The sequence below is a fragment of the Ovis aries genome, chromosome 17 (genome assembly GCF_016772045.2).
Source record: "Ovis aries strain OAR_USU_Benz2616 breed Rambouillet chromosome 17, ARS-UI_Ramb_v3.0, whole genome shotgun sequence".
In the NCBI taxonomy this organism is placed as follows: domain Eukaryota; kingdom Metazoa; phylum Chordata; class Mammalia; order Artiodactyla; family Bovidae; genus Ovis; species Ovis aries.
In genome coordinates this window covers 62,856,502-62,871,738 of record NC_056070.1, presented here as the reverse complement: position 1 = coordinate 62,871,738, position 15,237 = coordinate 62,856,502, and the positions used below count along the sequence as shown (strand labels likewise).

Genomic DNA, 15,237 nt, shown 5'->3' with positions numbered 1-15,237 from the left:
AAGTCCATTGAGTCGGTTATGCTATCCAACCATCTGATCCTCTGTCGTTCCCTTCTCTTCCTGCCTTCAATCTTTCCCAGCATCAGGGTCTTTTCTAATGAGTCAGTTCTTCGCATCAGGTGACCTAAGTATCAGAGCTTCAGCTTCAGCAGCAGTTCTTCCAATGGATATTCAGCGGTTGATAAAGATTACATTTTCATGGTAAGAGAGGTATGTCTGGGTTTTAATTTTCTTTTTAAAAATTCTGCAATGAATATTTATTACTTGTGCTATGAAAACGAAGACTTTCACCAAAAAGCAGACCATGAAGTTGCTCTCAGCACTTCTGTTGTTGGTATTCGTCCCATTAGACTGTAAGCCCCATGAGGGCAGGGATCCCTTCTGCCTGGGCGCGGAGTAATGGACGGAAAGGTGACCGGATAGATGGGGGCGGCTCTGGTACCCTCACCTGCAGTACCGCACTCTCCCTGTGGGTGGCAGGCTCCGCATGTGCGGGCGCCGCCCACGAGTCTGGCCGGAGATGAGTCGCGCCTGGGACCTTCAACGTGGCTGTCTAATCTGAGGGTCCTTGCAGAGGAGGGAGAGAGGTGGAATCTGCGAGAGGAATAGAGAGAGCCCAGGTTCGGGGACTCCTTCTTAAGGCCTCGCCTCTGAGACGTCTCCAGCAGCTTCCCCTGATTGAAACAAGAAACGAAAACCTTACTTTGTAGAGAATGTCCCCTCACGCCACCTCACCCCACAAGAGAGGCAGAGAGGAGAAACTGAAAGGTCCTCGGACCTGGAAGAGAGAGAAAGAGGTCCTCCCCGAAGATCGTCATCCTCACAACTCATAACTCACGGCCTGCTGCGCTTAGCAGTGGACTAATTGCCCCCACCCAGTAGCTCTTTGATCTTAGAAGAGAGGTGTGCTGGCACCGCATTTTGCAGACAAGGGTCTTTGCGCCTTAGAGAGGTAGTGCTTGCTTAGAGAAGCGGACCGCTGCTGAGTCGGATTCCAATCCCCTTTTTATCTCTGCCTCCCCACCTCCCTTCACCACCACCACCCCCCCCCCACCCCGCATCCTGTGTCAAACTGAGACATCCTTAGAGGGGGTGTCTTCCAGTCTAAATTACATTTAAAAAAATAGTAATAGCATTTGTTTAACCTACCCTTCCTATGGTACTGGCACTCATCATATATTATCTCATTTAATCCTTCCAACAAGCCTTTGAAGTAAGAACTATTATTATCCCCGTTTTACTTATGAGGAAATTGAGCCTCAGAGAAGCAAATCCTGACAAATCTAGAGAGCAAGTGGGACAGAGCCATGATTCAAATGTATGGCTGTCTGACCCCAAAGTCTTTGCGTTTTAGCAGTACATGTTTTTCCTTCGTAATTAAGTATAAGGGGCTTCCCTGGTGACCCGGTGGTAAACAGTCCACCTGCCAATGCAGGAGACACGAATTTGATCCCTGGTCTGGGAAGATCCCACATGCCTCACGGCAATTAAGCACCACCACTGCTCAGCCTGTGCTCTAGAGCCCGGGAGCTGCAAATTATGAAGCCCAAACACCCTAGAGCCTGTGCTCCACAAAAGAGAAGCCACTGCAATGAAAAGCCTGTACACCACAACTAAAGAGTAGCCCCTACTCACCCCAACTAGAAAAAAGCCGGAGCAGCAAAGAAGACCCAGCACACCCTAAATAAGTATATTAATTAAATTATTTTTTAAACTATATTAAGTATTCAAGTATTGAATACATACATCTATACAGTAAAAATTACAAAATAGTTGTAATAAATAATAATGATTTAAAAGCCTCCACCATTCCTGTTCTCCAGCTACCCAATTTCACTACAAAGAAGGTCATCATACTAGAGATTTCTGATGATCCTTTTAGAGATATCTGATACGTAGACGAACACCTATATTACTGCCTCTCACATACTCATCAGTGACTTCCTAAAATTTAAGGAGGACTGAATCTTCTTCTTCTAGAACAGGATATAATTTCTCTTCACTGACTCCTTGGATTGGCATGCAGGGCCTCCCAGGGGCACCTCCACCCACTCTGTGCGTCACCCACACAGGTCTCCAAGCTCCGCATCACGTTGCCATCTCCCCAGCCTCCTAGTCTCTAGCCTCCCTCCAACAGCTCCATTTATTGGGATCTTTTTCCCTTTGAGTCTCCCCAGCCAGAATCTACCCGCCTCCCGCACCCCAGAGCCCCTGCCAGCCTCTGTTAGCTTATTTCATTGTACAGCGATGGTGTATCCCACAGGATCTTGGAGGTCAGAGTGAGGCACTGGGCTTTATCCTAATCAAACAGAAAGCCGTTGAAGGGTTGCAGAGAGGAGAGGTCTGGTCAGATTGGCCCTTTAGAAGGGTCACCCCAGCTGCTCCGTGGGGAACAGATTGGAGGCGGTGAGCCTGTAAGGGGACAGAGCAGCCCTCATGCTAATGCACCAGTCCAGTGGAGAGAGTGTCTGTAACAAAACAGGGGTGGAGGACATCTGACAGACATTTCCATCTGCTGGTTGATTGGTTGTGAAAACGAAAGAGGACACCATGAAAAAGACGGTACAAGGGACCCCTAAAATGAATAATCCAGTAATGGGTGTTTGTCTCAGTCCTTGCCTTTCTTACTGGATTACTCATTTTAGGGGTCCCTTGTCATTGGGTAGCTGGCCTTATAATGGCACCACCATCCATCCACTCCCCAAGCTAGCAAACTAGGAGTCCATCTTTCTTCTAAAGGGCCATCACTGCCTCTGGCCACCATATTCACTAAGGACACCTCAGTCATCATCTGAGCTAAGCTTCTTTCTGTTTATGAAATATGGCAAGTCCCTCCCAACCTCAGGGCCTTGGCCCATGTTGTTCCCTCTGCCAGGAATTCCCTTCCCACTCCTTGTCTTGATAACTTTGAAGCAGCCGGTGAGCTTCATAAGAGGAGGGACCTTGTCCACTTTGCTTACTCTGGTATCCTAGCACCGAACCCAGTGCCTGACATAAACCAGGTGCTTAATCAATATATATTTTTTAATGAAATGATTCTGCTTGTTACATTTTGACGCAACATTTGGACTCTACCATGCAAAATGGGTCAGGAAGATCTCCTGGAAAAAGGAATGGCAACCCACTCCAGTATTCTTGTCTGGAGAACTGCATGGGCAGACCACAGGATGATAAAAAGTCAGACACAGCTGAACAATTAACACTTTCACTTTCATGCAATATAACACCTTGTCTTTGTTTTTATCTAATGATTTGGTGCACCCCATAGTTATATCCTAAACTGCACCCAGACAGTTAGCCTCTGTTTGCATTTCCCATGCCAGGCTGCCCAGTAATAAATACTGCTGCTGCTGCTGCTGCTGCTAAGTCGCTTCAGTCGTGTCCGACTCTGTGCAACCCCATAGACGGCAGCCCACCAGGCTCCGCCGTCCCTGGGAGTCTCCCGGCAAGAATACTGGAGTGGGCTGCCATTTCCTCCTCCAATGCATGAAAGTGAAAAGTGAGCGTGAAGTTGCTCAGTCGTGTCTGACTCTTCACGACCCCATGGACTGAAGCCCACCAGGCTCCTCTATCCATGGGATTTTCCAGGCAAGAGTACTGGAGTGGCCATTGCCTTCTCCGAGTAATAAATACTAACTGTTCTAAAATGTTTTTTTTACATTTAAGAGTTTTATTATTATTTTGCTGTTGTTCTTATTCTGGTGACAAAAGAAAATATGTCAATTGTAAAAACTGCAGGTAGAAATAAATTAGAAGGTACGAGTTCCCTGTGGGCCCTCCCTTTTAGAGCCACTGCTGATTTATTTTTGATCTTTTGGCCATGCTAAGTGGCATGTGGGCTCTTAGTCTGCTCAGCCAGGGATCTAACCCATGTCCCCCATGGTAATCGTGGAATCTTAGCCACTGGACTGCCTGGGGAAGTCCCACCACTGCTGATTTAAATGGCACCTATATTTTGTTTCCATTCATAGACTTTTCAGGGGAGGAAGAGAGGACTCACCAGCCTGCCTGTGAGCTTGATCTTGGAGGATCCATTTCTCTTCTTAATTTCTAGCCCCCACCCCACCCTGTAGTTGTTCATGCCCATAGCATTGATCTTAACATTATACATCTTCTGTGTTAAAGTTGGCAGACATTGGCACCAGTGACTCTGGTGAAGAGGAAGTCTGTTTAAATCTCATCTGAAATGGAGGCCCATTCTCAGGCTTCGATCAGGCTCCAGGTCTCCATTCAAATCTGTAAACATTGCATGAACTTGAACCCTGCTAGAAAAAAAATAAAATTTCTGACTCAAGTTGAGACCAGATTCAAATCTTGCCTCCAGCACTTCCGGCGTGCCCTTGGACAAGTCTTTTGCTTTCTCTGAGCCTCTTTTCTTCAGCTGGAAGATGACAACAGTAATGGTAGGATCACATTTCGGCTGTATTGGCTTTCTTTCCCTTTTTTTTTTTTTCCTGTAATATTTATGTATTGATTTGACTTTGCCAGGTCTTAGTTGTGGCACATGGGATCTTTGATCTCTGTTGAGGCATGCAGGAACTTTAGTTGCAGCATGTGGGATCTAATTCCCTGATCAGGGCTTGAACTGGGGCCCCTTGCGTTAGGAGCTCAGAGTCTTAGCCCCCGGATCACCAGGCAAGTCCCTATATTGTCTTTCTTTTGCACAAGCCAAATTCATCCCCACCTCTAGGCCTTCGCAAATGCTCTGCCCCCTGCCTGGAACTTTCTTCTCCCAACTTGTGTGGTTATGTCTCCCCTTATTCAAGGGGAACCTTCTTGGAGAGAGCTTCCCTGGTTCCTCTCTCTAAAAGAGCACCTCTGTCTTTATAGCAAGTCTCATTTTTTAAAAATAGCTTTTGCTTCTTATTAATTACCCAGCATTTTCTGAGGTCCTGCTGTGTGCCAGGCATTTTTCTAAGCATTTCACAGGAAAATTCATTCCATTCTCAACATAGCTCTTTGGAGACAGAAGGTACCATTGGTAGACTGCTTGGCTGGAGGAGGAAATGGAGATATCAGAAAGTCGAGTCACACAGCGCGAGGAGAGGTCATTAGGAAATGGCTGGGGGCTCTGTGGCGAACGCAGGGGGCCGGCTTCCATCGCTCGTCAGGGAATGAGATCCCACATGCCGCAACTAAGTGTCTGAATGATGACACTAGGGATCTTGATGCCACAACTAAGACCCAGAGTAGCCAAATAAATCAATCAGTAAATAGTTTTTTTAAATGGATGGCAGGGGATTTGAGTCCAGGTTGACCAGGGCCAGAGTCCTACTTACCATTCACCTAATCTGGGTCACCAGCGGTGTCTAGGAGGGTTATTCTGAGCGGGAAGAGATCGGGGGCTTCTTCTGTGATAGGGTGGTTCTAAGCAGGTGTGCTCCAGGTCCCATTACAGAGGAAATCTGCTCCACCATTTACTGCTGGGCACTAAGGACTCTAGATGGAAGGACTTAGTTCAAACAAATAAAGGCTTAGCATTGACAATGGAGGTGAAAATAGCATCCTGATTACAGGATGATGTGGTTTCTGCCCACTATTAGTGGGCTGATAAGAGGCCTCTCATGTCCTGGGAGACTGGCCAGTCCTGGTTCTTTCCCACGCCCATTCTCTCCACTTGAGGTGCATGCGATGAAGGGGCTTTGCTGGTGGTCCAGTGGCTAAGACTCTGTTGGTGCTTCCAGTGCAAGGAGTTCGAATTCAGCCCTGGTCGAGGAGCATGCATGCAGTGCCATGTGACCAAAAAAAAAATGTGATGAAGCAGATACTTACACCTGGGTGTTGGAAGACAGTCACCTCCTCTGCAGAGTCACCCCTGATTCCTCAGGCTGAGTCAGATGCCTCTACCACCTTCCCAGAGCCTCCTGGTCACATTCTTCTGCTAAGTGCTGTCCCCTTCCCTCCTCTCTCCTCTCACTACCCCCTCCCCCACTGTGAATTCCCTAAAGCCAGAGACTGTCTTCTTCCTTGCTGTGTCTCTTTCCCCTTCTTCTTGGTCTGTTCACTCCTACTCACCCTTCCAGTCTCATCTCAAAAGGTCACCTCTACCAAGAAGCCTTCCCTGGTGACCTCCACAATCCAGAGAGACAATTCTCTCTGTGTAAGTGTGGCTTGCTTGTCTAGTCCCCTCAACTTCCCTCCAGGTGTTCCTGGAGTCTATAAGTCACGCTGGGGAGACTTCGTCAGATGCAGATCCTCAACTCCAACCTCAGAGAGTCTGACTCCAGGGACTGGAGCAGGGCCTGAGGATCGTGCCATGGGGTTGTTCACACCCTGAGCCTGGTGCTGGGGATGTCAGAGGAAGGATGCAGTTAACAGGGCTGCTTGAGGGCAGGGACCATCGTCATCTGTCATGAGCCACACATTAGTCAGCCTGTGTCTGACACATGCATGATGGTTGAATGAATGCTTGAAGGAATGAATGGTGGCCAGCATTCCTATGTTCTCCAAACACGACTTGATTTTGGCCTTGAAAAAGCCCCATGGGGCTTCCATCCTCTCCTGGAATGGGCATGGGAAAGTGCTGAAATTCTGGTGTCCACAGTGCCAAATTGGAAACCGGTGCCCCTACTTCTCGGCCATACTCCCTGAGCAAGTTAATGAGTCCCTCTAAGCCTCAGTTTCTTCATCTGAAAAGTAGAAACAATAATCATAAGAGTGTTTGCATCGTTATTATTTACAGGGCTGTGAAAAGATTAAATGAAGTAATGGTGCTGGCCCAGAGTCAGTGTCTGAAGACTTCTGGATCCTGTTATTACTGCTGTTGTTTTTACTACGCTATTAACATCAGAGCTAGAGGGGCTAGTTGTTACTGTTCAGTCGCTCAGTCATGTCTAACTCTTTGTGACCCCATGGGCTGCAGCACACCAGGCTTCCCTGTTCCTCACTATCTCCTGGAGTTTGCTCAAACTCATGTCTATTGAGTAGGTGATGCCATCCAACCTCTGTCGTCCCCTTCTCCTGTCCTCAGTCTTTCCCACCATCAGAGTCTTTTCCAGTGAGGGTCTTGAGGGACTTTAGATCCTCAAATTCAGGGGCTCCCTACTCAGGGTTCCATGGATCACCCTCTCCATAGTGGAGGTGGGAATTCCCTGGCAGTCCAGTGATCAGGATTCTGCATTCTCACTGAAAAATGTGTCAATTCAATCCCTGGTCCTGCACGGCGGGTGGGGGAGAGTGGATATACGTATAAGGGGTGGGAGGTCAGGAGGGTATTCTATGAACATCTGGAAATGGAGTGCAAAATTTTCCATGCCTGCCCACTTCCTAAAGAGGACAATGTGAGCTTTTAACCATTTGAAGATGGGAAAGTGGGACTTCCCTGGCAGTCCAGTGGTTAGGACTCCATGCTTTCACTGCCAAGCGATGGGTTTGATCCCTCTTGGGGGAACTTAGATCCCAAAGCTGCAAGCTGCCCCCACCCCAACACACCAAAAAGAATTAAAAAATCAAGAACTGCACCATCCCCTCCCTCTTGTCTCCAATTTTAAAAAGTTATCTGTAAGTAGTATCTCTTATTCCATCTCAACAGATGAATAGTTGGTAAGTTTATTGAAAAAGTCCATCAAAGAAGGAAATGATTAAAAAAAAAAGGATATAGCCCTGAAATATTCTAATTTAAACACCTATGGCTGTATATTCATTCACCCATCTTTTGATATAGGGCCAGAGCTTTTTCTTTGAGCTTAATCTGAGTTACCTGTTTGGCATTCCCCCACATCCTTCTTGCAGAAACCACTCCTCTGAGTCCTAGCTTCAGCTTCTTTAAGTCGATGTAGATCCTAAGGCCCCCCTGACCTCGTCGTCCTCCCATCCCCAGTCCCAGCCCCAGTGGTTTATGACAAAGTTGACTTTGTGCTTATATTATGTGGTCATTGTGTGTCAAGCTGGGGCTTTGCTCCATTTTTCTTTCTTTCTTTTCAAATTGACTTTATTTTCAGAGCAGTTTTAGACTCACAGCAATATTATCAAGAGGTACAAAGATTTCTCATAACCCTCCCCCCATCAACGATACACACATACTCAGCCTCCTCCGTTCTCAACATCCCCTACCAGAGTGGTACATTTGTTACAATGAATGGACCTGTATTAAAACATCATTATCACTCAGAGTCCACAGTTCACATTAGGGCTCACTCTAATGTGACGGTGTTGTACTGTCTATGAGTGTGGACACATTTGTAATAACGCATGCCAACTAACTTTTTAAATAAATCTTTCCGAAGCATTCAACTGCATTTGGAGAAACATCAATTTTCTTTTAAAAATATATATATATATATTTATTTATTTTTGGCTGTGCTGGGTCTTCGTTGCTGCAGGGGCTACTCTCTAGTTGTGTTGAGCAGGTTTCTCTTTGCGGTGATTTCTCTTATTGCTTAGCATGGGGCTTTAGTAGTTGTGGCTCACAGACTTAGTTGCCCTGCACCATGTGGCATCTTCCTGGATCAGGAATCAAACCTGTGTCTCCTGTATTAACAAGCAGATTCTTAACCACTGGACTACCAGGGCAGTCCCAACATCAGTTTTCTTTTCCCACTCCTACTTTATCAGTCATATACAATTATGTGATTTAATAACAAGAGTAAGTGACTGGAGAACCCACCCAGCTGACTTTTGGTAAGCCCAGTTGCATCCCTGTTAAGTCAGTGGGAGGAGTTTTTGGTTGTCCTAGAGACCAGTCCTCCAGCTGCTGTGGGCATCACATTGTTCAGTAGGCAAGGTGAGTGACAGCTAATCCAGGAGCCAGCTCCATGAGTTGGGGGATTTTTGTTTTGGCTTCATCATGGCCCATGGGATCTTAGTTCCCCAACCAGGGATTGAACTCAGGCCCCGGTAGTGAAAGCACTGAGTCCTGAACACTGGACACCTGGAAATTTCTCAGTAAATTAGTTAATCCAGAGAGCCTCTACCATACAATCATGTATAACAAAAAGCTATCTCTCTGAGTAATTGGTGAAACCAGAACTAATCCTGTCCTTTCTGCTCATTTATACTTTCTAGTTATTTTTTGCACCTTTAAAACAGATGATAAACAGATGACAGTTTTTTTTTTTTTGAGTTAATGAGAAAGATAGGGTCATAGGTGCCAAGTGCCAAATAAATTATACTAGACTTCAAAGTCTTTGAGGACTTCCCCTGGTAGTCCAGTGGTTAGGAGTCTACCTGTCAATGTAAAGGACATGGGTTTGATCCCTGATCTGAGAAGATCCCACATACTGCAAGAGCAACTAAGCCCGTGAGCTGCAACTACTGAGCTCTTGCCCCACAAGAGAGGCCACTGCAAGGAGAAGCCCGAGCACAGCAACAAAGACCCGATAAAGCGCAGCAACACAGCCAAAAATAACTTAAAAAAAAAAACAAACCAAAACTCTTTGAACTGAGCCTAATGTAATAGGCTGGACATGACATAACCTGCCTAATGGGGATAATGACAGTGGAGCAACCTTGGTATGAAGCTCAGAGTGCAGTTCTCAAAGTGTGCTCCCAGGACCTGTAGCAGCAATATCACCTGGGAACTTGTAAGAAATGCAAGTTCTCAGGCTCCACCCCAGACCTGCTGCATCAGAAATTTAGAGGTGGGGCCCAGTCATCTGTGTTTGAACAAACCTTCCAGGGAATTACAGCGTTCCCCAGAATTAACAGATCTTTCACATCCCAGGTTTACCACTTAGAGGCTGTGTGATCTCGGACGAGTACCTCTCTAAATCGGTTTTCTCTCTGGAAAATGGGAATTAAAAACAAACCTAACCTACCAGATAGTTGTGAAGACGAAATGAGAAAATACACATAGTACCATGCCTAACAGGGAATTCTGGCAGCCTGCAGTCCATGGGGTCGCGAAGAGTCAGACAGGACTTAGCAACTGAACAACGGCAACAGTGACGAACACACAGCAGCTACTTAATAAACCTTAGAAAGAGTTAATGCTATTATCAGGAACTCATGAGTGGCTGCTAATTAGGGTGAAATACTTTTGGGAGAAAAGGGAAAAGATTTTAGGAGGTTGAGAAGTTTTTTGAGCACCACAAGATAGCAGGCATTTTGACCCCATTAAGTCCCTTGGCGCTCCTGATAAATGGGTTGAAGTAGGTAGGAGTCTACTCTCTGCCCGCTTCACAGACGTGGAGACTGAGGCTTGGTGAGGCTGAAGGACAGCTAAGAAATAGGAGAGCTGGGGCCTGACAACATTCAAGTACCTCACATGTCCCATCCCAACCCCTGCCCCAAACAGATGCAGGCAGATTGCCAGCTTCTGGTGCCAGGGGAGCCCTCCTCCTGCAAACCATCTGCCCTCCAGAGGAGGCTGACTGTTCTCCTCCCAGGCCCCCCTGCCTGATGCAGGAGGAGGCTTGGATTTCCTGCAAGGGTCACAGCAGGATTGTTTTCTTGGTGCTCCACAAGTCAAGCCTTTCAACTCATTTCTGCTGCACAGGGATTTCCTGGTTCTGTGCCCTGGACCATTTCTGCTGCTTCAGACACTTGCCCAGCTCCAGCCAACACCAGCGTGATTCAGTTTTGGACCTCAGATCAGAATTAATAAAGGCATCAGTTCATTAATTCATTAGACATTGCACCTGCTCTGTGTCATGCACTTGGAGTATAAAACAGATGCGGGCCCTAATGCAAAGAACCTGAATATTTACGTGAAGAGCACACAGAAGCAACAAATACCATCCAGTGTGATCAGTGCAGAGATGAGAGTATAACCTTGCTCTGTGAGAGCCCAGAAGAGATAACAGATCCAGCCTAAGAGTGGGAGGGGATCCAGGAAGGCTTCCCCGAGGAGGTGACCTCTTAACTGTTGGGTAGGACTTCACCTTAGTGTTTCATCAATTTCTCATTTTGCGGATGGAGAAATGGGTCCAGAGAGAATTATTTAGCTCATTCATTCATCGAAGCAAGCAAACATTTCCCCAGTACCTACCTACATCCCTGAGCCTGAGGATACAGAGGTGAATAAGGAAACAGCCCTGCTAGATGGAAGGTGCAGACAGGCCCTAAGCACCCAGGGGACCTCACCCGTTCTTGGCCTGTGAGCACCTTTGTTTCTTTTTATGTGTATGTGTATTTTATTTTCCTTTACTGTTTCTTTTTTAATAGATTTTTTTAAATGTGGACCATTATTTTGAGCCTTTATTGAATTTGTTACAATATCGTTTCTGTTTTATGGTTTGGCTTTCTTGGCCACATGGTATGTGAGATCTCAGCTTCCCACCCAGGAATCGAACCTGCACCCCCTACATTGGAAGGCTAAGTCTTAACCACTGAACAGTCAGGGAAGTTCCCCTCCTTTACCTTTTCAAAGTCAGGATTATTACAGTATGGGCTTCCTTGGTGGCTGAGACAGTAAAGAATCCACCTGGATCACAGAAGACCCAGGTTCCATCCCTGGGTCAGGAAGATTCCCTGGAGAAGGGAATGGCTACCCACTCCAGTATTCTTGCCTGGAGAATTCCATGAACAGAAGAGTCTGGCAGGCTACAGTCCATGGGGTCACAAAGAGTCAGACACGACTAAGCAACTAACTGTATTACAGTATGCTTTACATAAAGTATGCTTTACATACCCTTTTGAGTGTGTATAGTCCGGTGAGTTTTGACCAATCCATACGGTCCTGTAACCATCATAATGGAGAACCCCATTTATATCTCATGCTCAGCCAACTTCCTGAGCCCAAGCTTTCCGCCTAATTCACTGTGGGATCTGGGACAGGTCTTCCCCTGCCTGGACCTCAGCTATAAAACAGGTACCATGGTATCTCTCTCACCTAAACGAAGTGAGGATGCTGAGCAGAATAAGCACTCAATAAGAAATCCCAACTCTTAGTAGAGGTCCCTTTTTCGTTTTCCGTTTTCTCTGCTCTCTCTCTCTCTCTCTCTCTCTCTCTCTCTCTCTCACACACACACACACACACACACACACACTCACACACTCACACACACAAAGACATTTTTGAAGCCTCTCGTTTCTCAGAGAGGTTTTATTTATAGGCCGCGCCTCATTGTGAATGTGAAAAGGAGAAAGCCCAGGCCCTTCATAGACCTTTCATGTGTAAATCAGCCCGGGCCCAGAGCACGGGGGTCACCAGGAGGGGGATTTCACTCTTAATTACTCCTGGAGAAAGCGGGCGGGAGGGCGGCCGGGCGCAGGCTCCACCCACGCTGGAGGGAGGCCTCGCCCGGAGCCCCCGGCCGGTCGGGCCCAGCGCGGGGAGCCTGACTCGCCGCGGCCCGGGGCCGGCGGGGCTGGGGCCGCACCAAGGCCGCGGCGCAGGTGCCTACGGGGAGCTGCGCCCCAAGTGGGTTTATTTGGGGGCAAGATGTTTGGACGTGGAAAGAGGGTACACAGTTTGGCACAGTGGGTGTTAAGGGAGGGATGGTCTGCGAAAGGGCCGTGGGGGTCTTAATTTAAAAAAAAAAAAAATTTTTTTTGGTAAGGTCTTTTATTCATTCTTTCTTTTCCAGTGTAAAAATAACCTGCTCCAGAAAAGGAGTATGGAAGTAGTCTCACCAGGCCCTGCACATTGTTAACCTCTGGGAATGAACTTGGAGGTGAGGAGAGGGACGTTATTAGCATTATTTTTCTAACACTTTTCTTTATTTTTGACTTAGTGCAATGGCTACATATTGCCTTTTGTAATTAAAAAAGAGGCACTTTTCATAATATTTGTGATCCTGTTTTCTAATTAGAAAAGGAATTCATATTCAACATAAAACACTGAAATAATCATAACCATTCATGTTCCCACCCAAAGAAAGTCACTTTTAATATTTAAGATATGGACTTTGATGATTTATTTCAAATTTTTACATTCTATTTTGGTATTTTTTTGCATACTTATACTGTATACTTTGCACACTACTTAACATATTGAGGTTTCTTCCATTTGTCTTGTCTCTTCATGTGTTTTGTGTATTTATATAGTATATATTTAAATTTGTATAAGTGTTATGTATATCAACATACATGTATTTATATACATTTCATATTTAAATACATTTAAATGCATTATATAAATATAGTATACATTTGTATATCATTTATTATATAAATATGTTATGTAATAAAGTTATATATTTAAATATTATAAATGTCTATATCTATATTTATGTTACTGGATGGCAATATCTTGAAATTTAAAATATACAAACCCTTGGGCCCCAGCAATTCCATATCTAAAATTCTATTCCACAGGGAATTCCCTGGCAGACCAGTGGTTTGGATCTGTGCTTTCACTTTGAAGACCAAGGGTTCAATCCCTGCTCAGGGAACTAAGATCCTGCAGGCCAAGCAGCATGGCCAAATAAATAAATTGATAAAATAAAATAGAATTCTATTCTACAGAGGTAGTCACATGAACTTGAAAAAGATAAATAGTAAAAATAAATATGTTCATTGCATCAGTGTTTATAATATAAAAGCAAAATTTAGCAACACTCTTGATGTTCATCAGCAACCTTGATGGGATTAATTAAATAAACTATGTCACATTACAGTGGAATGTTCTGTAGCCATTGTAACAGAATATCATACTTGCAAAAATATCTAAAAATCTATACTGCATTGAATACCAAAGCCAGTTCCAAAACTATATTGTATGAATCTCTATATATAAACACATTTTTTTCAATGGATAATCACATCTAAGCATACATGCACAGAAAATTTCTAGAACACACATGGAAGTGGTAACAATTACTTTTGGGGAAAGAGACTAAACAATAAACAGGGGGTCCAAGAAGTTTTACTTTCACCTTATACCTTTGTGTACTGATTGAATTTTTCTTTTAATGTGAGCGTATGTTAACTACTTTTAAAGTAGTTAACAAAAATGTAGTTTAGCTATATATAACTCTAATATATGTTCGTTAAAAAAGTACAATATTTACTAAATAAACACAAAATTCATTAAAGAAATACAATGTTGACTAAGGAAAATATAATCCTTTATGCCATCCAAAGGGTTTCCCTGGTGGCTCAGTGGTAAAGAATCTGCCTGCCAAGCAGGAGACTCAGGTTTGAAGGGTAGGAAAGATCCCCTGGAGAAGGAAATGGCAACCCACTCCAGTATTCTCTCCTGGGAAATCTTTCGCATGGACAGAGGAGCCTGGCAGGCTACAGTCAATGGGGTTGCAAAGAGTCAGGCATGACTTAATGACCTAGCCACCACCACCATCCAAAGACTCTACTGTTAACATTTTGGTTTATTTCCTTCTAGTTTTATTTCTGAAGTTTTTTTAACTTTGAAAAATACACTAGTGGAAAAATATACACAAAAGATATATTTGTAGCAAAGTTAGGAAATAAATACCACTCAAACCCTACTATTCAGAAATAACCACTGTTTACATTTTGGTGTATAAACTTTGAATGCTTCTCTGCAGCGTTTTCTTTGGGGAGTTGATCTTTTTTTTAGATTCTGTTCCTTCTATATATGTAAATTTGTGTTTTCCTTTAATTCATTAGTTTATTTTTATATGCTCTTTTATGTTATTATAAATGACTTGCAACTGCAGGTTTTTTTGTTGTCTTTTTTTTTTTTTTTTTTCAGAGTGGCATGCAAGATCTTATTTCCTGGACCAAGAATCAAACCCCTTGCCCCTTGCAGTGGAAGTCCAGAGTCCCAACCACTGGACTGCCAGGGAATTCCCACAGGTCTAGTTTTAATAGTTACAAAATATTCTTCATTCAAATCTTTCCCTATTAATGACTGCTAAATTGTTTCCAATTTTTTTATTATAAACAACTCAGATGAACACTTTGTACTTACATCTTTTTGTGTGTGTGTCAAATAATATCCTTGTATCTCAGCAGTGGAGCTATTGGGCTAAAGGCAATATCCATTTCTCTGGCACTTAGAAAGCATTGTCCAGTGTTTCTCAAGCATTACCCTCCCTTATATCTCACCTACAGTCTCTAAAATGTCCTGTCCATTTCACTGTGCATGATGGGCACAGGCATTCTGGAGGAGGGTGAGTTCAGCAAGATTGTGTGGGAACACTTGAAATTTAAATATATATCTCTGCCTGTCTGTTGCCAGCTACCCTCTTTCTTTCTCTTCTCTAGGATTGCAGCAACCACCATGATTTACTAAGCATTTACTTTGTGCTTTGCATTGTAAATCCATTATCTCATTGACTTCTTCCAAGAACCCTATGATGTGGGTGGTCTTCAGTTCAGTTCAGTCGCTGAGTTGTGTCTGACTCTTTTGGACCCCATAGGCTGCCTCACACC

General features: G+C 44.6%; 1 long non-coding RNA gene across 1 annotated transcript; it reads left to right on the top strand.

Annotated features, from left to right (window-relative positions):
- The first annotated feature begins 12,409 nt into the window (after positions 1–12,409).
- LOC132658066 (uncharacterized) lies at positions 12,410–14,759 on the top strand. The gene is made up of 2 exons (XR_009597071.1): positions 12,410–12,554; positions 14,555–14,759. It is a non-coding gene; the product is annotated as an uncharacterized LOC132658066 (long non-coding RNA).
- Positions 14,760–15,237: the final 478 nt, after the last annotated feature.